This window comes from Ahaetulla prasina, chromosome 8 (assembly GCF_028640845.1).
Source record: "Ahaetulla prasina isolate Xishuangbanna chromosome 8, ASM2864084v1, whole genome shotgun sequence".
Classification (NCBI taxonomy): Eukaryota; Metazoa; Chordata; class Lepidosauria; order Squamata; family Colubridae; genus Ahaetulla; species Ahaetulla prasina.
Window position 1 is genome coordinate 73812051 of NC_080546.1, and position 26568 is coordinate 73838618.

Consider the following 26568-nt stretch of genomic DNA (forward strand, 5'->3'; position numbering starts at 1 on the left):
GATCACCTTACATGGATCTCAGCTATGTGTTAAATTGAAAAAGGATATTTTGTTGGGATTAAAAGAAAATCCCTCATAAAAACCCACCCTCTTATTTGAAGTCCTCTCATTTTTCAAGAATCGTCTCATAATTTTTAGACAATGGCTTTGTTAAATGTTGAACATACTTTAAATATAGAATGATAAAATCCTTACATGAGAAGTGTTGTGCCAGTCAATCCATTGAGACCATTCCAGGTACAAAGGAAAATTTAAAATGGTTCTTCCTTAAAAGTATGTATTATTGAAAAGTGTGACACAAAAAATATTCAAAACTGCATATTGAAAAACATTTCCTTCCTTTTGATGCCAACACGGCTAATGTATTCAAAATTAATTGAGTTGAAAAATGAAATTATTTTTAAAAACATTCCTCTAACCAAAAAGATAATAGCATCCTATTTTTTTCAAAAGCGCCATCTTATGAAAACTGAACATTGAAAAGGGTTCATTTTATATGAAACTTGTTATATTTTTAAAATAGGCTTTTCTGCCAGATTTGTTAGCAAATGGGGAGCAAAATTGCCCATTATAAGAAACATTCTGGATTGGCAGTATCAGATCAAGTATATGTTATAGAAAAGTTATGCTTGGGGTAATGATGAATAATTCTTTGGAAAAAAACAAAGAAAACAGAGTAAAAGGCACTAGGGTGCCCCATTTATGAAAATGTGTTATTTTCTGTAAACAAATAAAGTTTTGAAGTGAAAAAAGTATTAGAAGTTCCATTTAATGTTTATAGATGTAAAAGACTTGAAAGGGCTTTCTCAGTGCTTCAGAACTGATTGTGCTGAGATTATATTACCTACAATCTACGATACCTACAATACCTACAATACAATTACCTACAATAGGGAGGTTGAATATTTCTGATCATTATGGTGAATGGTGTTGAACCAGTGGTGAAATTCAAATTTTTTATTACCGGTTCTGTGGGCGTGGCTTGGTGGGCATGGTGTGGTTTGGTGGGCATGGCAGGAGAAGGATACTGCAAAATCTCCATTCCTATCCCACTCGGGCCAGCCAGAGGGGGTATTTGCTGGTTCTCCAAACTACTCAAAATTCCTGCTGCCGGTTCTCCAGAACCTGTCAGAACCTGCTGAATAGCACCCCTGTGTTGAACAGTTTCTTGTAATATGGATCAGAACAAGTTAGCTATACTTTTAGGATGGAGAGAACAATAGTACCCGAGGGAAAATAAATTAGAATTGAATTACGTAACTCAGAATAGTGGCTACTATGCACAGAGTCTTTTGCCATTCACTAGAGGCTATCATTGTAGGGATAGCATTTAAATTGTATTCTTTTTAAAACAAAAGTCTTTATAAAATCAGTATATCATTCAGAAAGTTCTTTGATTGATGAGATCTCCTTCCAAAAATGGGAGAAATTAATGCAGACATAAAGATGCACAAATCTAGGGGAAATGTATACACACAAACACACACAAACAAAATGATGTATCTTATACTTTTAAAATACTATATTGCAAATAACCTCCCCAAATCAAAACCAGAATTAAAGGTCACATTGTGCTGTGATTTTTGGAGGGAGAAGAGTGGAATCAGACATTAACAATCATTCTGTATAATCAGAATTAGACCTGAGAGCTCAATGGGATTGACTTGCCCAAAGAAGTTCGAATAAATCAGTGACATGGTTCCATGAAACAAGTTGGAGAACATTTCCCCTCCTAGAATGATTGGGTCAATTTTTAAAAAAAATAAAATTCTATTTCTCTTAATAGATTATTTATCAGTTGAATAGTACTCGATAATACTGAGTCTGAATTTGTATCTGAATTTGTAAAACAAAATACTATAATTCTCCTTTAAGTTGGGTCTAAATATTTATATTAAATTTATAATTATTCATCTTTTCTTGAAAATTACTTCATATCACAACACCAACAAGGAATGCTGCACCTTTGTCATCATCATCATCAGCCATTCAGTCATGTCGGCCACTCTCCATGCCCCTCTGTCTCACACTGCCTCCTTCAGAATAATAATAATAATAATAATAATAATAATAATAATAATAATAATAATAATAATAATAATAATAATAATAAGAAGAAGAAGAAGAAGAAGAAGAAGAAGAAGAAGAAGAAGAAGAAGAAGAAGAAGAAGAAGAAGAAGAAGAAGAAGAGGAGGAGGAGGAGAGTTGGAAGGGACCTTGGAGGTCTTCTAGTCTAACCCCCTGCCCAGGCAGGAAAGCCTACACCATTTCAGACAAATGGTTATCCAACAATTTCTTAAAAATTTCCAATGTTGGAGCATTCACAACTTCTGCAGGCAAGTTGTTCCACTGGTTAATTATTCTAACTGTCAGGAAATTTCTCCTTAGTTCTAATTGCTTCTCTCCTTGATTAGTTTCCACCCATTGCTTCTTGTTCTACCCTCAAGTGCTTTGGAGAATAGTTTGACTCCCTCTTCTTTATAGCAGCCCTTGAGATATTGGAACACTGCTATCATATCTCCCCTAATCCTTCTTCTCATTACACTAGGCATACTGAGTTCCTGCAACCGTTCTTCATATGTTTTAGCCTCCAGTCCCCTTATCATCTTTGTTGCTCTTCTCTGCACTCTTTCTAGAGTCTCAACATCTTTTTTACATCGTGGTGATGGATTCACTATGGTCATTTCAATGTCCTCTTCTAGACCAGCAAGTAGATGCTAGAGCTGCCCCTTCTCCTTTCTCCGCAGATCATTCCCAACATGATTGACTTTTCGAGTGAGTCAGCTCTCATGACATGACCGAAGTAGGACATCCTCTGTTTGGGGATCTTGGCTTCAAGACTTCTTTCTTCGTTATTTTTGCAGTCCATGGGATGTGTAATAGTCACCTCCAGAACCACAGTTCAATGGTGTCCACCCTTCTCCTATCTGACTTTTTCAGAGTCCAAATTTCACAGCCATACGTAGCAGTTGAAAAAATTGTTGCATTAACTAATCTAAATTTGGTTGTGAGGCTAATGTTTGCATTCTTAGAGATGTTATTCGTGCCAGACATGCACCTTCTGATCTCAGGGCGGCAGTCTCCACTTTGGTTATTTCAGAACCTAGGAAGATGAATTCCTGTACTGTTTCAATGGTCTGATTGTTGATCTGCACTCTGACCTGTGTGTTCTCTGCAGTTGTCATTATCTTTGTCTTCTTGATGTTAAGTATAGTCCAAATTTTTCACTTTCATCATTGACTTTCAGGATTAACCACTCCAGATCCTTCTGGCTTTCCACGACCAATGTTGTACTATCTCCATATCGGAGGTTGTGGATATTCCTACCACCGATTTTAACCCCAATGGTAGAGTCCGCCAAATGTGCACTTCTCTTAATTATGTCTGTATTACATGTTGAACAATATAGGTCAGGGGTCTCCAACTTTGGTCCTTTTGCTGGCTGAGGGACTCTGGGAGTTGAAGTCCACAAGTCTTAAAGATACCAAGGTTGGAGACCGCTGATATAGGTGGATGCATTTGTCGAGTGCCAGGGATGGTATTCCCTTACCTTCACTACCGGTTTGCAAATGTGAGCACACTCATGTGCATGCTCGCTTTGCTCACATGCGCCACCTCTGCATATGTGCAGGGCCTTCCACGCATGCGCAAAGCATCAAAAACTGGACGTGAGGGTGGGCGGGCGGAGCCTCCCGCAGGTGCCATTACTGGTTCGCCTGAACTGAATAGAACCAGCTGAATACCACCACTGTCGAGCGCCCTTTTCAATTCGGAACCATTTTGTATTGCACCAGTAAAGCATTCATTTTTATTGACAAGTCTCAAAGTAATTTCATCTCTTTGCTCTAGAATATTTATTATTTTTATAAATAACTTAAGGTGGCAAACATAATATTCTTTCTTTCTCCTATTTTCGCCACAGCAGTAACCCTGGGAGATGAGTTGAGCTGAAAAGGAGTGACTGACTCAAAATAACTCAGCCAGCTTTCTTGCCTAAGGTGTACTAGAACTCACAATCCCCTAGTTTCTAGTGTAGTGCTTTAAGCACTAGACCAAACTGACTTAGATATCCAAGACCAAGATAGATGTAAATGGATATGTGTAAGCAACATATTTTAGATTAAATATATTCGATTTGATCCTTGGAAAAGGATCCGTTATTGGTACATTTAAATTGTTTTCGGTGATTAAAGCTACATAAAATCCACTGCAATTGCACCTTATCATGCAACAGAATAAAATTTAGCATCCTTAACACAGAAAACAGTTTTAATGCAACATATATGTTATTATTAAATTTTGCTGTGTGTCGAGCAGAAAAATCTTACATTGCTATTTCTCTTCTTCCTAATCCAGCACCATTCTTGATGTTAACGTACTGGATTACAGAAACAATTATTGAAGGAAAAAGTATCCAAGAAAATTGGCTTCATGTTTGGTTAAAGAATGTCAAGCTCTGTAGGCATTTCTGTAATGTAGGCGTGGTGTGGATTTGACTGCTGAAAAAGAAAAAAAAAGTGTTTAGTAAAAGTTTGTATGAGGAAGATGATTCAGATAAAATAATTATTATTTTATTATGTAGTCATGTATCATGTACAATATTAAAGGGGAATAGACTGGATGGCTTGGAACACAAAAGTATTCCACAAATGGAATAATAATGTAGAAGAACAAATGAAACAATAAGTAATTTAGAGTATTTAAATACAATACAGTATTTAGAGCTGGCATAACTCTAAAGCTAATTACAGGCAATTATTCTCCATTATTCTTTATGAACCTCACAGGAGGAATCATAATTATCTCCCCCCCCCAAATACTTACAAATAAATGTAGATATTAAGCACGCTGAAAATATCTCATATAATTCTCGCTCATCTGTCTCAAGAATTGCATGATAAAGCTCTAAAGATTTGAGAAATACAATTCAATAAGCTCCAAAAAGATAACTATCTGTACCTTATTTTCTGTTTTATATATGTGTGTGTGTGTGTGTGTGTGTGTGTGTGTGTGTAGTTTTTTTATATTCTTTTGAATGTTTTTTATAGAAATGTAATTTGCAAGTGACCTCATGCATACCAAGATATTAGTAATTCCACCTGTCATAAGAATTAGCCTACTGCCAAGCATTCAGATCTCGATTATGTGAAGTGATGCCAAAACATCAAGGAATAGTTGTAAGTACCACTCATTCAATACTGTTGCAACTTCAGACAGTTGCTGAACAGTGTTCATTAATAAAAACTAGCTTTAGTAGGAACTGGTCTGAAATTGATGAAAAATATTAAGGATTGACAAATGAAAATCCTTTTATCAAACATGACTTATACATTTAAGATGTAACAATATTAGATTAAAAAGAATTAAACACATTTATATTATTACTATTAACCTTATTTGTATTATATATATACTGCGATTATCATAGCAGCTAAGGCCATGTTTAGATCCATTTTCCTAAAAATAAGCCCACTGCAACTACATAGCAAAAAAAGCTCTAAGAGTTGTAAACCTAATCTTGCGTAGCTTCTTTTCCAAAAACACCACACTACTAACCAGAGCATATAAAACATTTGCTAGATCAATTCTAGAATACAGCTCGCCTGTTTGGAACCCTCACCACATCTCTGACATCAATACAATTGAACGTTTCCAGAAATATTTTACAAGAAGAGTTCTCCATTCCTCTGAAAACAATAGAATACCCTATCCCACCAGACTCGAAATCCTAGGTTTAGAAAACTTGGAACTCTATCGCCTTCGACAAGACCTAAGCTTAACTCACAGAATCATCTATTGTAATGTCCCTCCTGTTAAAGACTACTTCAGCTTTAATTGCAATAATACAAGAGCAACCAATAGATTTAAACTTAATGTCAACCGCTTTAATCTAGATTGCAGAAAATATGACTTTTGTAACAGAATCATCAGTGCTTGGAATACTTTACCTGACTCTGTGGTCTCTTCTCATAATCCTAAAAGCTTTAACCAAAAACTTTCTACTAGAATTCCTTGAAGACAGATAAACTATAGGCTGAGGATAGGATAGGATAGGATAGGATAGGATAGGATAGGATAGGATAGGATAGGGATAGAAATAGGAAATAGAAATAATAGAATACTTTATTTAGCCAAGTGTGATTAGACACACAAGATACTTGTCTCCGGTGCAAAAGTTCTGAGTGTACCTGCAAATATAACAGATATTGAAGTTTGATATTATGATTAAGAGGTTGATCTATTTTTTATTTTTATTAAAATGATTTGTAATAATTCGGGGTGGTGGTGGTGGAAATCAAACTACTGGTCAAAAATGTGTGTGTATACAAATCAAGAATGTTGAAGAGAGAAAGCATTGTTCCTTTCTAGAATAAGTAATTCAGGATCATAATTTGAAATTTGTACTTCAAAGGTGAACTTCAAAATATTATGAAGTATAATTAGATCAGCTTTTTCACTATTTTTATTTGATAGAAATAATTTGCACTTAGTCAAAGAAAATTATCTCTACATCAGATTTTTCTACTTTTTTTTCTTCAGTAATGAATTTAAGATTCAGCCTTTGATCCTTGAATTTGCTGAAGTATGTATTGTAGAATAAAGGGTCTTAACCTAATTTCAGCCAATTTAATTTGCCTCTTTTCCTAGCCCAAAACTATAAAAAGGATGGAAAATTCCTTTTTTAGCATGCATAAACATGATGTCTACAGGAGGAAAAAGGAGCAAGTGACACAGTGCTGTATAGGTAGTGGTTGACTTACAGTTGAGCCCAAAATTTGACCATTCTTGACCAAGTGACTTTTGCCCCAATTTACAACCTTTTCTTGCCACTGTTGCTGAGTGAGTCACTGAAGTTGTTACGTTTAGTACAGTTGTTAAGTGAAACTGGCTTCCCCCATTAACTTTGCTTGTCATTAGGTTGCAGGAGGATCACATGACTCTGGGACATGGCAACTGTCATAAATAGTTGCCAAGCGTCCAAATTTTGATCATAAGACCATGGGGAATTGGGGATGCTGCAATGGTTGTGAAGGAAAACCGGTCATAAGTCACCTTTTTCAATGCAGATGTAATTTCAAATGATAATAATAATCTTTATTGTCAGTGCACAACATATGTACAATGAGATTGGTGGAGCTCCCTCAGCGCATCCCACCAACACAATACAACTCACAGTGGAAACAGAAAATCCCTAACCCAATAAATCATATTAACAAACACCCAGTCCTATTACACCAGTGTGAACATGTTACACATTGCCCTGCAAGTCCATCATACTATGTAGTTATGATGTTATTTCACATTCAGGAGTCTGACAGCCCATGGATAAAAACTAAATGATTGGCTACTAAACAAATGGTTGTAAGTTGAGGACTACTTGTATCATTTGCATTATGACACAACTAACACCATCATTTTGTGTCATCTTGTGATGCCTAGGATCACGAAGAATGGCCTGACTATGTCCCTATTCAGCTATTTATTCATTTCTACCTTTAGATAAGTGGCCTAATTTTTAGTTAAGGGAAGCAGGTTTCAAATTAGTTATCAGTGTAGGCGAGGACTTCAAAAATTCAGATGACTACTACATGGCATCTAATGGTAGACTACTAATGTCTACCATTAGACATTTATACATTTCTAGAGGTTGTTTGGAACTGTTCATTCCAGCTGTAGTAATCCTGAAAAAATGTGCTTTTTCTGGGTTCAGGTTTTTTTCTCCATCCAGGGGCTATGATATCTAAAGAAGTACAGCTTTCCCCAATTTTGGATGGCTTCTAGATGTATTTGAACTACAACTCACAGAATACATAGCCAACATAGCCAACATAGTCAAAGTCTATGGGTTAGGTCAAAAGGTTAGGAAAGACTAATATAATATATTTACTGCTGTAATGGGAAAAAAAATACTGAGGGGTATTTATTTAAAAACCAGTTTTAAAATTTATCTTTCATTCACATATACTTTTTTAAAATTGTGTGTTTAATAAAAATTGAATTTGGATGAATTTTAAAAAGAAACATTTTTTAAATGCACTAGTTAATTGTTTAGATCAGCAGTTTCCGAATACCATAAAATCAAGATTTTGAAAGGAAGCCAAGAGCAATGTCCTGCCCAGAAACGGGATATCCTTCAGAAAAAGCATTTCAAACATCTTCAAAAGAGATTCCTCAAAGCATCTTGTTGTAGTGCTAGAATACAGTCTTTCCTAAATAAACTAATTTTCTTTCACTCAGACCTCTGCCTCTTTAGTCTGAAGTTCATATTTTAATTATAAAAAAAAGATTATTTGCACTTTTTCAATTACTTTCATTTGTAAATAGTCTGACAGAAGTTTGCCACAGTCCTTCGGGATAAGGCTGATAAGCATCCACCTTTATCTCCCTTGACACACTGCCTAAGATCTAATTTGCAATCATTGTTGCAAGGCCACACGGAAGACAGAGTCAAAACGGAGCTTCAGAATACAGATTGACCAGCATCAACAAGGTTGCTTCCTGCAAAGGCCCACGTGCCTTTCCTCCTCCTTTATGTCTTATGGGAGGGGCCAATCATCTCCAAGCCCTACTCCCGAGTTGTCCCTTTTGTTTCAACTGTTCTTGCCTTGGCAGCTCTGCGCATACGTGCACTGGGAATAGGTTCCCCCTGTTCCTCTGCCTCACTGATGTCTGACTCTGGAAGCTCCAGAGTTTGCACATAACTCCCAGTTGGCCCTGGCCCCATCTCTGCCTCCGACACAGAGCCCTCGTCTGAGCCTTCTTCAGACTCCAGGATTGTCCCATGTTCCTCCCCAGCTTCCTCACTGCCCGACTCTGTGCCAGCTCTGCAGGCCACCAGCAGACCACAACAGCAGTGTTGCATATATCCTTTCTTTTTCTTTTCGGGAAACTGTTCAGTTAAGACATCTATCTAGCTATCTATACATTTAATTGCCATCCACCACAGAGGTGGGTTTCAACAGGTTCTGACCAGTTCTGGAGAATTGGTAGTGGAAATTTTGAGTAGTTTGGAGAACTGGTAACCACCACCTCTGACTGGCCCCGCCCCCATCTATTCTCTGCCTCCCGAGTCTCAGCTGATCAGGAGGAAATGGGGATTTAGCAGTCACCTTCCCCTGGACTGGGGAGAGAATGGAGATTTTACAGGATCCTTCCCCTGCCATGCCCACCAAGCCACACCCACAGAACCAGTAGTAAAAATTTTTGAAACTGATCCACCACCATGTGTCGTAAACAAGGATAAAAATATAAATATTAAAGTTTTTAAAAAATGATTTTTAAAAAAATGATGAAGTCTCAATAACAACTCACATCAAAGATTACATGCAACCACGGTTTTTCCTCAGGACCTATTTTAACCTTTAAAAACAAGGATTTGGCTTTTGTGATATTACAGTTCTCATCATCCTTGACAAATACAGCTTTAGTCCCTCAGCTGTGGACCTTGCTGGCTGGAACTTATGGCAGATAAGAGTTCAACAACTAAAATTTCTCTATTCTTCTATTAAGTTGCAATGCCCTGAAATGTATTCCTGACATTGCATTTCTTTGCATCCTTTTATGTGAAAGAGTTATTCAGTCTTTTAATGGTGCATCCATCATCGCTGTGGTTGAGTCCATCTACTTTACAGCTCTTCTCTTTCCTTCCAAAGCTTCACTATCTGTACTTCAATTGTCATCCAGGAATCAAGTCAGACTCTAAATGATCATGAGGAACTATACTGCCAAAAGTTGCAATGATTATGGTGAAAAATGCTGACAGTGAAATAGTGATTTGTCCTTTGAAAGAGAATGGCAAAAATGAAGTGATCAAAGTAGAAGAGGCAACACTAAAAATTTCAATTTTCATTTTTGATAGATGCAGCCTTTAAAATAAAATTGGGTTGTTATTTTAATTTTAAAAAATTGATGGATGAATTCAAGGGTTTCATGGAGGCCCTGGATGTTTTACATGTGTTGTGGAAAAAAGAAAGAAGATAAACATGAGCTTAGTGGAAAGGACATCCGATTTGACCTCCTCCTTTTGTTTAAGGTCTTTCTATTCTATTTTGGCTACCAAAAGCTTCTGGATGCTTTACAGCCAATATAGCATTGCATCTGTAGGAGATAAGCTGAGGTTGGAAGGCTGGGTTGGAAGGCTGGGTTAAACATGTCATCAGTTTGGAATTTTTGTGCTTCCACAAGAAACCTAAATCCGGCCTCCATGAATTCCATTGACCCTTCTCTAGCATCAATTTAGCTTTAACCATTAGTTGACCAGGTTCTTCTGTACAGGTAGCAATAATAAACTTTTCAGTGCTTTGAAGTCAGCTAGTGTTTGCACATAACAGCATCCATATTATGGCTAGGGATAATAATATCTGTGTAATATTGGTACCTCAACACTCTGATTTTCTTTTTTCTCACAATTTTTTTCTTTTGTATCATCTTTTTAAATAGTAAGCTTGAGGACAGCAACTTTCTATTTTTATTGAGAAGTAAGCCTTTTTGGGAAACATTCCAGCTGAAAAGGAGGCTAGAAATAGTACAGATAAATAAGTACATTAACCACAGTTTCTCTTTCTCTTTCTTTCTCTCTTTGAAGTTTTATGAAAAATGAGCCATAAAAATCTATTTATACTACTTCTAAATAGGCAAAAGTAATCAAAGTTTCCCTTATTTTATTTTTGTATTTGTATTCTTCCTGGTTATTTTTATTTGTATTATTCTCTTGAGGAAATAATTTTGTGGGAATTGCATTTTGTGTAGGGATGCATTATTACATACTGTTGATCATCTTAACTGCTTATGATAATACTAGATATCTCTAAAAATGTTCCATGCTAATGTGGACATACCAAAGATGCCATTCCTTAAAAGCTCCATTAACTTTATAGAGAATTACTTGTGACAGAAGGAGAAGAAGGAAGACTGCAAAAAGACAAGTGAACAGATTAGACTAGATAGCTGGTATGCTTTCTAAAGAATGAAAGCTAGATTGTTTTTAATCCATCTTAAATCCTCACAAGTTTGATCTTGTTTAACACATTTTTGAGATATATTTATGCAGAACTAAATGTCTGTACATACAGATAAATGAAATAAATTAATTCACAAGACTAATATTGCTGAAAACCTATCCCCCATCTCCACAAAGAGAAAATATGCGTGTATGTATGTATGTATGTATGTATGTATAATAGAGGCCAAAATTGTGGAAACCTTTTGGGAAAAGTGTATTTTCTAAAGCTAGCTAATAACACCACTTTTTTGGGGGGAGTAGTACCATAAAATTATAAATCAATGAAAAAATAATTTAATCAAGAATGTAATGCAATAACTTTATGAGGGATTTGCTATTAGAATAGCAGTTACAGTATAAAGAAGAAAAGTGAAACACGTAGAAAAAATGAGATACACAAAAATTATCACCATAGAAAAAAACAAGATATACAAATATTATCACGTCAGTTAATGCTTATTTGGGTAACCTTTAGCATGAACTATGGCCTTACGTCTTCCCATGGAGTGAACCAAGTCTTTTAATTCTGCAGCTGTTATAATGTGAAACCAAGACTGAATGATTGCTTCTATTAATAGAATAGAATAGAATAGAATTTTTATTGGCCAAGTGTGATTGGACACACAAGGAATTTGTCCTGGTGCATATGCTCTCAGTGTACATAAAAGAAAAGATACGTTCATCAAGGTACAACATTTACAACACAATTGATGATCAAAATATCAATGTAAATCATAAGGATTGCCAGCAACAAGTTATAGTCATACAGTCATAAGTGGAAAGAGATTGGTGATGGGAACTATGAAACGATTAATAGTAGTGCAGATTCAGTAAATAGTCTGACAGTGTTGAGGGAATTATTTGTTTAGCAGAGTGATGGCCTTCGGGAAAAAACTGTTCTTGTGTCTAGTTGTTCTGGTGTGCAGTGCTCTATAGCGTCGTTTTGAGGGTAGGAGTTGAAACAGTTTATGTCCAGGATGCGAGGGATCTGCAAATATTTTCACGGTACCTGTAGCTGGTTTAGCTTAGTTAGGAGAATGTCTGGAATGATTAACTGGGTTTTATTGCTGGATCACTTCTGACTAACAAGTTTCTTTAGTCGGCTCCATAGATTTTCAATTGGGTTAAGGTCTGGGCTGTTCCCAGGCCATTCCAGCAGTGGAATATGATTATCTTGAAACTCCAAAAAAAGTGGTGTTATTAGCCATCAGACCTCAAAATACACTTTCCCCAAAAGGTTTCCACAGTTTTGGTCATGTATGTATGTATGTATGTATGCATGTATGTCTATATGAAAATATATATATATTTTCTACAGCATTGGATCCAGACTAAGTCATGTTCCCCTTGAAATTAATGGAATATGACTAAGTTGTCATAGTGCTTTAAATGGGGTAATGCAAGTTCAGTCCAACCTTAATACTTGGAATTAACCATAGTTGTTAGTTTATATGGTTTTAAATCAGGATTGGATAAATTCTCAGGATTCATGGTTAGTTATGATGAACCAATGCATCCTCCTCCCCATGTTCTATAGCAGGGGTCTCCAACCTTGGCAACTTTAAGATTTGTGGACTTCCACTTCCAGAATTCCTCAGCCAGCTTTGCTGGCTGAAGAACTCTGGGAATTGAAGCCCATAAGTCTTAAAGTTCCTAAGGTTGGAGACCACTGTTCTATAGAAGAGATTTCCTAGAACAGATTCTGTTTCTATGTTTCAGACATCAGGGCTCTTTTTATTGCAATTCATTTTAACTAATGCTGTTCTGGATTTTAGTGTAACCTGAACTGCATTTTGAAGGTCTTGACAAGAGGTAACAAGGATGTGGCTGTCTGGAATTTCTGTAGGAAAAAAAACAAGTTTCAATTTGGGGAGAAAAAATGGAGTTCATAGCTATTCCACCAAAGCTTAAGATGCTTGTTAGTTCTTTAGGAAGGAAATCTTACCAAAAAATATGATCTTTCCTTGTGTCAGGTATCAAGCAAAATGCTACAGGAAGCAGGTTTTTAGATTCACTCCATCTTACCGAAAGATTTTGTTTGGTCAGCTTTTCACTTCTGTGTCTTTATTTATTGGAAAAGTCTTTGCATCTTAACAAGCATCCTGTTCAGGAAAAAAAAGTGTCAACGTATTTCCTTGCCAAGCTTCTTCTCAAATACTCAGACTTGGTAATAATATGATCATAGTGACACATACACCGACAGTTTGCATAAAGCTGTATCCTGAAGCAATGGGAAAACATTTTCTTACTCAGATTTTTTCCAGTAGCTAGATATACTTGACTTAATAATCCTATGAAAATGAGCATGCGGATGTATTTTTGGAATACTTTCTTAACTTTTGAATTTTCATTTTGTTTTTCCCCTCTATACCATGGAGAAAAAGGGCAAATATTTCTGTATTGTATTCCATATCACTGAGTTTCACCACATCAACTCAAATTTAATTTATTACACATCAAGTCAAATTTAATGCAAATATTATAGTATTTGTTGCATATATTTACAGTAATATTTTCTTATCAGTTTCAAGTTCCTCTTTGTTCTTTCATCATTTATGTACTACATTTCTGTATGACTTTAACTCCTGTAGTGTCTTTCTGCTGCATAACAGAAATCTTTCAGTATTCGTATCCTTCGGATAATGGGAAACATTTGACACAATTGATGAATCATTATTATATTATTAGCATACTTGTGTGTCTCTATCTTTACATTAATCTGAAGTTTCAATATGCCTACTAATCACTCTTCTTGTTACTCTCCTTTTACTATATAGATAATATATCTATTCTAGAGTATTGAAAAACACTACAGTTCTAGCATTCTGTCAGTTGTAATTTATTATTAATATTTAATAGAGTACATACTTTTAATATATTTGGTTTTAAACTTTTTCAGTACATATTTTGAGGCAGCACAAATCATTTCATTCTTCTTTAAAAAGAAGTAAGTAAGAAAAGTAAACTCCTTGGGATTTCCTTAAGTTGCCTTAGAAATCCTACTTAATTTATCTCTAGGTATAATGTTGTACAATAAGCACTAACAACTTAAATTCTTTTAATCATTACATAGTAAAGAATTAACTTCCTTTTAGTATTTATTCAGAAGTTTTATCATTAACTGAGCCACCTTCCTGTTAATTAGTTTTCTCTCTTCCTGAATTAACAGAACTACTATTTACTGTTTACTGTTGATCGCCTGGCATGAAAAACTGCTGTTGATTAAATAACTTCAGCAAATACTTTGAAACAATACATATGTACTTTTCACAAAGTGATATATGTATTTATTTAGCCTAAATAATCACATAAAGTAAGTCTACGGAACAAAAGGCAGAAAATAGGAACTTCATGTTATAGCCCAAATTGAACCTGGTAAATCCTTACGATATATAATTATCTACTCTTCTGGATAATCAGTTTATAATTTCCTGTTTATTTTTTACTTACATCAATGTCCCTTTAGGTGTTAGAAGTTAATTTAATTAGGCTTAATAAGGAAAACATTGAGCTACTTGATTTGTTTTTAATTTTCAAAATGATACTCTGTGATAGGAAGATCCCCTTTTACTAAAAAGTGAATTGTTAATTTTGGGAAGGTAGATAAGCAAAATCATATGATTTTGTAATCTGTAATCTGTAATCCTTTGCCAAAACTCATACTGAGAGAGAACTTTTCCGAAGTGACAATTGTACTTTAGGCCACAGATTATATCTATAGGGGGGTTTTTTTGGCCCTTTTTTATTGCCCTCTTTTTTAATAATAAATCATAACATATTTTACATCTTCTGCACTTGCAATCTGGAAAGAGCTTTGAGGGATTGTCAGTAAAATAGCTGTAATAAACTATAAGAAATGGAATGTCAATAAAAGTTTGCCGAAAGAAATTGGAGATATTGTAGAGGGGTTTCTAAAGCATTTTGATTCAAAATGCTAAAATAATACCTTTTACAAGGAGATACTTTTATAAATACACAGTTGAAAACAGGGGTGAAATGCTCCCGGTTCAGACTGGATCGCCTGATCTGGTAGCGATGGTGGCGGGTGGTTCGGAGAACTGGTAGCAAAAATCCTTCAAAACCCCCCCCCCCATGCCCAGCTGAGCCACGCGATCATCAGAGGTTTTTTTTTTCTTTTAAAAGTATTTTTCCTTCGGCTGAAAAAATGCTTTTAAAAGTAAAAAAAAAGCCTCTGATGATCGCGCGGCTCAACTGGGTGCTAATCCAAAAACAAGGAGGGGGGGAGTCCATTTTTGCTCCCAGCCCAAAAAAGGTGTGTGTGTGTGGTTCGTTTTTAAGAGAGAGAGAGAGAGAGAAAGAAAGAAAGGAGGGAGGGAGGGAGGGAAGGAAGGAAGGAGAGAGGAGGAGAGAGAGGAAAGAGTACAAACCTGGCACTAGACGCAGCTTCAGAGGATAATCCAGGGCTGGAAGGGACCTGGAGGTCATCTAGTCCAAATCTGTCCAGCAGGACATTGTTAGTGAGTTTCTGTCTTTCAATCCCCCAGTCACATGGTTACATAGCCATGCCCACCCAGTCACATGACCCCCCTACCAAGCCACACCCACCAAAATGTAAATAAAAAAAAAATCTCCCAGGAGTTGCATTTCAGAGGTGATCAAAGCTAGTGGATAATAGTTAAACTTAATGTACTATATATATATATATATATATATATATATATATATATATATATATATACATATATACATACATATACATACATGCATAGTATATACTTACATATATACATAATACATACATACATACTATTGTTTATGGGTGAGAAGAATGTGCAATCAGTGACTTTTAGGAAGGTAGGCAGGAAGTCAGAATAGCCTTGGCTGCATGTTGCAAACAATCCAGTCATCCCCTCTGCCAGTAAAATAACCTATCTACTTGCATGAATAGCATGCATTCCTAGTGACTCAGTTAACTCGTGTGACAGCTGCCTTCCTAGCTATGGTAAAAGAGACTGAAAGGCAGTTATTTCCCCTTCTGGCTTCCTTTCATTTTACCTTTTTTGAGTAGAAACAGAGCCATTATGTCTAGACGTAATAATGACGTAGTAGTATGTTACCAAAGCACCAAGAAATATTATTTAGCAGATTTTAAGGCTAAGCCCAATAATGCCCTCAGAGAAATGAGTGATTAGCATTTTCCTCGTCTGTCCTCATATTGCCTCTCTTTTTTTACAATTCTATTTCAGTTTGAGTTCCAAGGCTAAAATAAGGCATTCTTCTCTTCTTATGGTGTTTAAAATATACTTACCTTTTATCATATTGGTCTCTTCCTCCTTTACTGATGACATCATTATCCACTTTTACAGAGCTGTGGATTATTCAGCTTGGGTACTTCCAGAGCTGTTACCAAAATAGCTACCAAGTATGTGGCCCAGAAATCTTACAGAAAAGTAAAATCATATTATTAGATCAATGGAAAATTCAGTAATTTTCCAAGAAATGTAGACAAGGAATATTCTATCTATGATTTATCACGTTGTATCTTATGACTAATTATTGTAACTATAATCTATGACCTATCACTTTGTTGTTTGGGTGTACACTGAGAGCTTCTGCACCGGAGACGAATCCTTATGTGTCCAATCGCACTTGGGAAGTAAAGAATTCTATTCTATTTAGGATTAAGCATCTACTGTATATAAGGGTTGAACTATGAAACAATGGAAATCAGTCAAAATCCTATTTGAGTTTGAGATTTTATTGGAATTTATGTCTCAGGATTCAGAAACAGCATGTTTACATTCAAACTGATTTGAGATTTGAGTCAGTAAAATGTTGTCAGTAAAATGTATTATGATACAATAGGGAATATAAAATGAGTGTAATAGACAGCAGTGTATCCATTGATTATCATAAAGACTACAGCATAGTTGTCTAACCTTTTGCCTTGCCGGGAACTCATTGAGTGAAGAGGAATCATCTTGGGCCACATATAAAATATATAACATGGTTGCCCAACCTTAATCATATAATGATGTTAAAAGTTGATGATCTTGTGGGGCTGCTTTAGTGGCTGCCCATAGCTGCATGTAACCTGCAAGCCACAGGTTGGACATGTCTAGTCTACAGAGATATTGTATGAACCAATACAGAAAGTTTTCTGTTTCACTTAAAGAATGTAAAAACTGAAAAACGGTTTAAAAAGTCTTACTATTTACTAAAGAATCCTTGGATTGCTTGGTTTTTCTGGGCTGGCAGAATTGTTGACATGGGTTATTGACAAGGATTGTGCTCTTCTGGAAATTATGCAATTACATGCTATTTATGCAACAATTTAAGAAACCGCAGGAGGAGGTGTGTTACTATTATTGCTTATGAAATGAGCTATGTGGCAAAGAAGTAGTCTTTATGTGCAATAAATAACCAGCACAGTATTTCTTACCTACTTGCATAATTAGCTAAAAAGCTAAACTACCTAGGCAAATTTTAGCAAAAGAATAAAAGATATAAGCAACAGAATGCCACTCTGTCATAGGTAGAGTTTGAAGAAGGGATAAAATTTGCTGGCTGATTACATTTGTCAATATTAGAGAGGCCATTATACCATTCAACCTGCCTTTAACTTTTCCATATATGGAAATAAATCGGCAGTAATGATTGAGACTCCTTAAAACCAGAATATCAACAGAATCAATAAATACGTCACATTTCTTCAAAGCACTTAGGAACTGCTTTGATTGTATGGCAGTCAATTCAAATATTTGTTTTGTGAAGGAGAAATCTCCTTTTCATTGAATCATCTACTACTATAAGCATCACATAGATAGTGAAAAATTCATTATCTGAAATATTTGTAATGTTATATTCACTGCAGGGACGCGGTGGCTCAGCGGCTAAGTCGCTGAGCTTGTCGATCGGAAGGTCAGCAGTTCAGCGGTTCGAATCCCTAGTGCTGCGTAACGGGGTGAGCTCCCGTTACTTGTCCCAGCTTCTGCCAACCTAGCAGTTCAAAAGCACATAAAAAATGCAAGTAGAAAAATAGGGACCACCTTTGGTGGAAAGGTAACAGCATTCCGTGCGTCTTTGTGTTTAGTCATGCCGGTATGACCACGGAGACGTCTACGGACAGCGCTGGTTCTTTGGCTTTGAAATGGAGATGAGCACCGCCCCCTAGAGTTGGGAACGACTAGCACATATGTGCGAGGGGAACCTTTACCTTTATTCACTGCCCCCCACCTTCTCCATCACACTTTTTTCAGATATTTGTTGTAGATAGTTTTTGAAACTGTTTCAAGCTTCTTTCAGTAAATAATTGCATTTTCTTTTCTTTTTTTTAAATCAGATGTATATACTTTTCCTCCCATACCCCTTTGTGCTTAGATATATGGATGTTATGCCTTCAGAAAGATCTTAATGTTACATTACTAAAAGTATTTCCTAAGGCATTACTGGAGAAATTGTACATTCTAAAGAAAATTTTGGAATGGACAAAAAGAATTGCAGGAATGACATGATTATATTGTAGCAGAATTTATATTATCTTATAATTAAAATATTTTAAGAATGTTATACAATTTCTCTATGATTTCAAACTCAAGAATGAAATCTGACTCCTGGGTGTTTGAAGTGGGTGATTCTGAGTGGTGATACTCCTCCCATTAAAGCATTTTGTAGCATTCCATTCCATTCCATTTTGTGGCATTCTAAATCTATAGCAGAAACAGAAATAGTTGAGAAACAAAGAAGAGTCAGTTGCTTGTACAGCATAGTTTTAGGCTTCTATTTCATAGCAACTCACACTGATCACCTGGTCTCAATAGGATGAAGTATTTTGCTAGTAAAGAGCCAGTTTGGTGAAGTGGTTAAGGCATCAAACTAGAAACTGGGAGACTATCAGTTCTAGTCCCACCATGGGCCAGTCACTGTCTCAGAGCCCTAGGAAGGAGGCAAATGACAAGCCCCACTTCCGAGAAACTTTTACCAAAAAATTGCAGAGAATTGTCCAGGCAGTGTCTCAAAATAGGACATGATTAAATAGAAGGAGAAAAAAATGTTGATAATGAAACAGCTTATCCTAGGATGGCCTGCTAAGGAAATTATACTATTATGAAGAGGAACACTAAGCAGGCTGGTTAAGAGGTTGCAATCTCCTGTATGCAATAGTCATAAACAATCAATCCATTGTAAACTATTTCCGTTCAATTTAGAGAGCAGGCATTTTGTTCAAAATTTGCTTGTTTGTCAATGTTAGCCAGACTAACATTGTTGCATACTACATTGAACTCATTAAAAAAGGGGAATGAATTTGGAAAAAAATAAGCAAAACAAGTTGTTCAAATTTGTTGATTATTGTTAATAAATGATTCACATTTCAAGTTTGTACCAGCTTGATAGTTACACGTTGGAATTCTATGTAAGGAAAAAAGCAATTAGATGATTTTAATGAAGTCCCCACCCTGTTAGTTTGATACATTTAAGATGTATAAATGGACAACTGTACTCACAAAATGGAAAATTCTGCAGAAGCAAGCATATTTTTATGCTTCTGTGGTAACAGTGAAATCACAGAACAATCAGTAGACTGTTCAATTCTACAATAAACAGTTAAGTATTTCTAGCAATGTTTCCAGTGCTACTGATGTGCATTTTACTATAGTCCCTTTGCTGAAGACAATCAGCAAACACAAACTAATTTTGGCTTATGTGCACTCAGTAATGTTTTCTTTTTTTCCTGTTTCTGTTCTTTATTACAGCCATAATACTCCAGAGAAGTCAAGGCTCCATCTCTCAATATTTCAAGCCGCTGTGATCAACTTTTTATGCATATAGTATGTAAGCTTGGAAATCTAGGAGTTGCTGTCTCAACACATATAGATTATTACATGATGATAACAGGAACCAGCAGTGTAATGTGATTGTAGAAAAGGCAAATATAAATGAAGCTACAAGGGAAGAGTTTATATATTCTAGTCTACAGAATTAAGAGTTCCACCTTACTCTGCTTTGAACAGATTGCCTCTTGAGTATTATGTTCTTTTCTTACATTGTGCTTTAAGAATGCATAGATATTAGAACATTCATTGCAAGGTTTTCAGGATACTTAGATGCTTAGATACTCAGCCTGGGTATATTTAGCAATTCAAGTGGAATTGATTTATCCAGAAAGGTGGGTCATCTCATCAACAGAGATGTCCAAATGGAGGCTCACAGCTATAAGTTAGGGATACTTTAATAAAGATTCTTGTACCAAGCAGTGTTTTGACTTGATAGTCTAAAATGACTCCTTCAGAGTTTATACTCTCTTATCATGTTAAGGAAGGTTCATGATTTAGCTACTGAGAATGAAATACAGTTAAAAAACCAAATATAGAACTCTATTGAGTCCAACTGACTTATTGTTAAGTTCCTTAGACTTTAAGGAAAACATTTATAATATCTAATACTTTTTCTTAGACAAATCTGTCAGGGAGAAAACTGTAAAGACTATATTACCGTATATACTTGAGTATAAGCCGAGTTTTTCAGCACGTTTTTTGTGCTGAAAAACGTCCCCTCGGCTTATACTCGAGTATATACGGCTTATACTCGAGTTTTTTTTCTTCTTCTTTTTTTCACATTATACCGGATGGCGCAAACTTGGCGGGCTTTTGCATTAGCGCGGGGAAGCCCTGCCGGTGCAGTGAGAGGGCGGGGCGGGGGAGCTGCCAGCCTTCTCGGCTGAGGAGGAGGCTTTCCTGACCGGTAGCTGCCTCATTTCCTCCTCGCTTATACTCGAGTCCCCAGTTTACCCCAGTTTTTGGGATAAAATTGGGGTCCTCGTCTTATACTCGGATCGGCTTATACTCGAGTATATACGGCTTATACTCGAGTTTTTTTTCTTCTTCTTTTTTTCACATTATACCGGATGGCGCAAACTTGGCGGGCTTTTGCATTAGCGCGGGGAAGCCCTGCCGGTGCAGTGAGAGGGCGGGGCGGGGGAGCTGCCAGCCTTCTCGGCTGAGGGAGGGAGGCTTTCCCTGACCGGTAGCTGCCTCATTTCCCTCCCTCGGCTTATACTCGAGTCCCCAGTTTACCCCAGTTTTTTGGGGTAAAATTGGGGACCTCGGCTTATACTCGGATCGGCTTATATTCGAGTATATACGGTATTCTTCAGCAGAAAATACATAATTAGGACTATGATGTGAGTTAAAATATTAACTAGAACTGTAGGGATCGATTGATCATAAGTTACTGCTCTGGAATACAGTGAAAAACCGTCTTTCTCTGTATCGAATGCTGTCTCAAAGTATAATTGCTATTTGTTCCACAATATACAGGTATAAAGCCCTCAAGTTAACATGTAGTTTGTTGTCTCAAAGACTCTGCTAAGCTTTTGTAGATGAGTTAATCAACGTGGTTAAAAGAGGTTGCCAGAAACTTTTTGGGAGATAAAGAACTTCATTTTCATGTCTTCTGCAGTCCTCCTTAACTTCTTGGGACAATATAAATAGTAACATACAAAAAGTAGGAACAATTCTTCTTATTGTCAGGGTTTTGAACTGCATTGTTGCGGTACATGGATATCATCTCAAATGCATGGAATTGATCGGATTTCCTGTCTGTACTTGGGTCTCTTTAAAGCTGGTTGTTACTGACACAATAAACCAAGATGTTGAATAGAAGCATCTTGAGTTTTGGTCATGAGACACGTTTGAAGAAACTTTGAATCTAACAGATTGTAAGCCTATCCAGCTTTCCACTGTATCCACAAACAGAAGAAAGAATGATTAAAGTTCTTATAGAGAAGGTCTAATTTTATGCTCTTCCCATTTCAGGCAATGGATGATGATGATGATGATGATGATGATGATTTTTTAAAAAAGGAATAGAGCTTTTACTGTTCTTCCCATTCTGCATCAAGGCTTGAGCTCTGGTGCAATGTGCTTCTATCAGTGAAGTTAGCCACTGCTTTCTAAATCAACTGCAATTTTTTTATTTATTTTATTTTACTTTATTTATTTATTTATTTGTCGAGTACGTATTAAATAATATATATAAGTATAAGCATGAATCAAATACATAAAATGAATACAGTTAGAGGGAACATTAGGACAGGGACGGTAGGCATGCTGGTGCTCTTATGCATGCCCCTTACAGACCTCTTAGGGAATGGGGTGAGATCAACAGTAGCCAGTTTAAAGTTAAAATTTTGGGGGTTTTGAAATGGAACCACAGATGAAAACACACAACTTCCAAGTGTTCCTCAAAGGCAAGTCTATGTAGATCATACTTCATTAGTATTAATGGATGGTGATAAAGGCATGAATCAGTGTAGCAATCTCTCCCCTCCAGGTAGGGTTGTAACAGGCATACCTGCCTTAGATGGAAAAAGCCCCCCCCCCGCTCTTGGCCATGGCTGTGATCTATTGTCTAAGGGCCACTGCCCCACTATCAAGGGAATCAATTAGAGCAGAGAGAGAATATTGCTTTGTACTGCGATACTATACGAATGGATCAGTGGTGGGTTTCAAATTTTTTTACTACCGGTTCTGTGGGCGTGGCTTGGTGGGCGTGGCATTGCTTGTTGGGCATGGCTTGGTGGGCGTGGCTTGGTGGGTGGGGCAGGAGAAGGATACTGCAAAATCCCCATTCCCACCCCATTCCAGGGGAAGGATACTGCAAAATCCGCATTTTCTCCTGATCAGCTGGGACTTGGGAGGCAGACAATAGATGGGGATGGGGCCAGTCAGAATTTTTACGAACATATTAACATAATAACAGAGTTGGAAGGGATCTTGGAGGTCTTCTAGTCCAACCCCCTGCCCAGGCAGGAAACCCTACACCATTTCAGACAAATGGCTCTCCAACGTTTTCTTAAAAATTTCCAGCATTGGAGCATTCACAACTTCTGCAGGCAAGTTGTTCCACTTATTGATAGTTCTAACTGTCAGGAAATTTCTCCTTAGTTCTAAGTTGCTTCTCTCCTTGATTAGTTTCCACCCATTGCTTCTTGTTCTACCCTCAGATGCTTTGGAGAATAGTTTGACTTCCTCTTCTTTGTGGCAACCCCTGAGATGTTGGAACACTGCTATCATGTCTCCCCTAGTCCTTCTTTTCATCAGACTAGACATACAAGTACCTGCAACCGTTCTTCATATGTTTTAGTCTCCAATCCCCTAATCATCTTTGTTGCTCTTCTCTGCACTCTTTCTCTGCACTCTTTGTTGCTCTTTCTCTGCACTACTACTAATTCTCCGAACTACTCAAAATTCCGGTTCTTCAGAACTGGTCAGAACCTGCTGAAAGCCACTTTTGGAATGGATAAACAGTAACACTAACTTACTAGGATTCAATTCAAACTTGTCCTTTCTCATCCAGAGCCTTTAGAGTCTGGACAAGACTTCAGTAGTATCGACAAGTCTGTTTTGAGGTACCGTATATACTCGAGTATAAGCCGAGTTTTTCAGCACGTTTTTTGTGCTGAAAAACGTCCCCTCGGCTTATACTCGGGTCTATACGGCTTATACTCGAGTTTGTTTGTTTTTTAAGCCCCTCGGCTTATACTCGAGTATATACGGCTTATACTCGAGTTTTTTTTTTCTTTTTTTCACATTTTACCGGACGGCGCGGGGAAGCCCTGCCGGTGCAGTGAGAGGGCGGGGCGGGGGAGCCGCCAGCCTTCTCAGCTGAGGGAGGGAGGGTTTCCCCAACCGGTAGGTGCCTCATTTCCCACCCTCGGCTTATACTCGAGTCCCCAGTTTACCCCAGTTTTTGGGGTAAAATTGGGGACCTCGGCTTATACTCGGATCGGCTTATATTCGAGTATATACGGTAATGATACAGAGTTGGGTATCCTTATTGACAATACCAGCCCACATATCTTCAGGTGACCTTTCCTGAAATTTACATGGCTTCATGTAAATTTTAAATAAGATGGGGGAGAGAATCAACCCTTGTGACACCCTTTAGGAGAGTAGCCATTGTACTAACCTCTCCTTTCCCCGGCCCCAAACTGGAACCATCCTTCAAAAAATGAACAGAACCAGGGCAACAATTTTTTCTCAACTCCAGCCCTTATATAAGAATACCATGATCAGTAGTATTGAAGACTGTTGTGATGTCCAAAAGGAGCAGGATGGGTGCCTGTTTTCTACTCATGTCCCAGCCAAGATCATTCGCTTGCAAAGACCAATATCACCATTCTATGTCAGGCTCCAGGATTCGTTTGTAGGCAATTGAAAATTCATGATATTGTTCAAAGAATCATATTGTCTTGATTCTTTTAACTTATCCAATATTTTATTACAAATTACTGGGTTGGTCTCATGTATTTTTTTTAAATTTCATGTAATGGAGTGGTAATGTTTTTGTCAAGACTGAATATAGTGTCCTTACATAAGAGCAGATTAGAAAGCAGATTAGAAAACTCATTCCTCAGTGAATCAGCAGCAATTACTTTTATAAGAACAAGCTCATACAAGATTAAATAAGTATACATCTTCTTAAAATAATACATTGCTAACACCAAAAATATAACCAATGGAGCCTATGTATGTATGTGTGTCTGTACCGTATATATGTGTGTATGTATTGTATGTCACAGAAGTGACATCACATTTTGTAAATATGTAAGTATATCTTTTCTAAGTATATCTTTAATATCTTTTCTAAGACATTAATGGCTGTGTGTTGAGTCTCGCTTACACAGCAGGGAACTACAATGGACCTTGCTCCCGTATCAACGAAGAGGCCAGTCCACATCACTAACAAGAATTCGTCTTCTACCAAAGACACTGACATCACTCCAGTGGTGGCTATCAGGCGCTCTGTCCAAGGGCAGTCGATTCAGAGAACCCAACAGAATTGTCCTTCGACAGATGCCAGTCTCACAGGATGGGAGCCCACCTGGGTCCAAATATGGCTCAAGGCTTATGGTCAGCACAGGAGCATAAACTCAATATAAACCTTCTAGAACTAAGAGCAATCCACAAGGCCCTTCTCCACTTCCACGACTTAGTGAAGGGTCAGGACATTCTTGTGCTCACAGACAACACAACAGCAAAAGCCCATATAAACAGATGAGGAGGCACACATTCAAGAACCCTCATGACAGAGACACTGACCCTCGGCCACTGGGCGAATTCAACCTTCTCTCGCTTGAGCTTCCCATATTTCAGGCACAGCAAATGTTGGGCGGATGCCCTCAGTCGCCAACAAATAGATCACGCGGAGTGGAAACTAGATCCAGCTCTCTTTCAAAAGATTTCCCTTCGATTTGGTCTTCCCAAGGTGGATCTATTTGCAACTCCCTCAAATCGTCAACTACCCAGATTCTTTGCCAGGTTCCCGTCCCCAGGAGCGGAAGCGGTCGATGCGCTAAGATCACCATGGCCAGCGGGACTGCTTTATCGTTCCCTCCGCTTCCATTAATTCCCAAGGTAATCAGAAAACTCCTGGAAGAGAAGGCCGAACTAATCCTAGTGGCTCCTCATTGGCCTCGGAGACCTTGGTTTGCGGACCTCAAAGCTCTTTCAGTGACAACACCTTGGCGCATACCAGACAATCAGATTGCTCTCAGTCAGGGCGTTCTCATCCATCCAGAACCTCAGTGGTTACAACTCACCGTCTGGCGATTGAGCGGGACATCTTAGCGGGTCTCAACATTCCCCCAGATGCAGTACCGACAATTCAGGCGGCACGGCGACCATCCACGGCGCATATACCAATTCACTTGGAAAGCTTTCTCGATGTGGTGCTCAAAGAGGTCCATTTCACCTAGGGATCCTGACCTATCTCACATCATTGGTTTCCTACAAGAGGGCCTGACGTCAGGTCTCTCTCCTAACACCCTCCGGCGCCAAGTCGCAGCTCTTTCCTCGGTGCTTACCTTCAACTCATCAGAGTCCCTGGCAAAGGATCCAGTCATCAGATTGTTTTTGAGGGGAGCCTCTAACCTGCATCCTCCTACTATTCACAGGTACCCATCCTGGAACCTTAATAAAGTTCTTAATACATTAATGAGAGCGCCATTTGAACCACTCCGAGAGGCTTCTTTACGACTCTTGACTTTCAAGGTGACTTTCCTTATTGCCATAACTTCAGCTCGCCGCATTTCAGAATTGGCAGCGCTCTCAACACGCAAAGACCTTTGCATTTTTCACCTCGATAGGGTAGTTCTGCGTCTCGACCCAACCTTTGTTCCAAAAGTTAATTCACTATTTCATCGTTCTCAGGAACTGATTCTCCCAAATTTCTGTCCCGCACCCAGACATCAAAGGAACATGAATGGCATACGTTGGATGTCCGAAGAGCCTTAAAGATATACTTACATCGTACTTCTCCATTTCGTAAAACGGAAGCTCTCCTTGTTTCCTTCCAACCTTCTTCGTTAGGCTCCAAAGTTTCAGGACCTACCATTGGCAGATGGATACGGGCCACCATAGCCATGACATACGATTTGCAATCTCTTCCTCGGCCAAAGAACATCACAGCACACTCCACGAGGAGTGCCTCCACTTCGGCAGCTTGGGCGACCCAGGCGCCCTTAGAGGAAGTATGCAGGGCGGCAACTTGGTCATCACCGTCGCCTTTCATCAGACACTATAAACTCGATACCTATGCATCGG

At 37.7% G+C, this 26568-nt stretch overlaps 1 protein-coding gene across 1 annotated transcript in view; it reads left to right on the plus strand.

Moving 5' to 3' along the window:
- TLL1 (tolloid like 1) overlaps positions 1 to 26568 on the plus strand; it is a 162329-nt gene that overhangs the window by 49193 nt on the left and 86568 nt on the right. The window lies entirely within an intron of this gene.